General features: G+C 37.4%; 1 protein-coding gene across 1 annotated transcript in view; it reads right to left on the minus strand.

The window, feature by feature from the left end:
• Nucleotides 1-940, minus strand: part of FRG1 (FSHD region gene 1) — a gene marked incomplete at its 5' end in the record, with an annotated part of 13,545 nt that overhangs the window by 8,410 nt on the left and 4,195 nt on the right. The gene's annotated exons all lie outside the window — the stretch shown is intronic.

Raw genomic sequence — 940 nt, forward strand, 5'->3', positions numbered from 1 at the left:
ATAAAAAAGTCGATATTAATAAAAAAATTGTAAATAGAAGATTATAGAGAGGGTTTCGCATGCCAGCAAAAGTTACTGGCGTGCCATGTTTGGCACGCGTGCTGGGGGTTGCCCACCCCTGGCTTATCTATTATATAGCAAATATTTTCCAAATTCTTTATTCTTGAAATATATAAAGAAGTTTGTGTTTATTGATTTTTCTTCTTCCACTTTTATTCTTTAAAAGTCTGGTGTACTTGTTGGCCATTCAAAGAAAGTATAGAAATAATCATCTTAATTTGTTTTTTAAAGAAAAATAGGATTTCTATGTTTTTAGCTTACCAATCCCCTGTGATGCCAGGGGACTTACTTTATACTCATGTATAGGTTAATGATAATATAACACAAGTCATTATTGTCTTGATGTAGCCAATTACTAGAATATGAAATTTAGCTGTTCTACTACACAAAGCATCATTCTGTACTTTTGCATTTTGAGAATTAAAAAAAGGTCAGCTTATAAAATTATTGTAAAAATAGTGAGCAAAATGTCCTTTTGGTTTTTATGCCTATGTAACATTCTCTGCTGCTTTCAACAATATTCCTTTCTTCTACCTTCCTATTTGTCTCTTGATTGCTAACCAGTGAGTTTAAATATCATAGTAATAACAGACAGTCTTAGGTCTGTTTTCGTCACAGGATTTTTCTAATCTATATCTTACTTGCTCTATAACTGTGGTCGGCAAACTGCGGCTTGCGAGCCACATGTGGCTCTTTGGCCCCTTGAGTGTGGCTCTTCCACAAAATACCACGTGTGGGCGTGCACGTACAGTGCGATTTAAACGTCGTGGCCCATGCGCAGAAGTCGGTATTTTGTGGAAGAGCCGGTATTTTGTGGAAGAGCCACACTCAAGGGGCCAAAGAGCCACATGTGGCTCGCAAGCCGCAGTTTGCCGACCAC

The sequence above is a fragment of the Myotis brandtii genome, unplaced genomic scaffold (assembly GCF_000412655.1).
Source record: "Myotis brandtii unplaced genomic scaffold, ASM41265v1 scaffold185, whole genome shotgun sequence".
Classification (NCBI taxonomy): domain Eukaryota; kingdom Metazoa; phylum Chordata; class Mammalia; order Chiroptera; family Vespertilionidae; genus Myotis; species Myotis brandtii.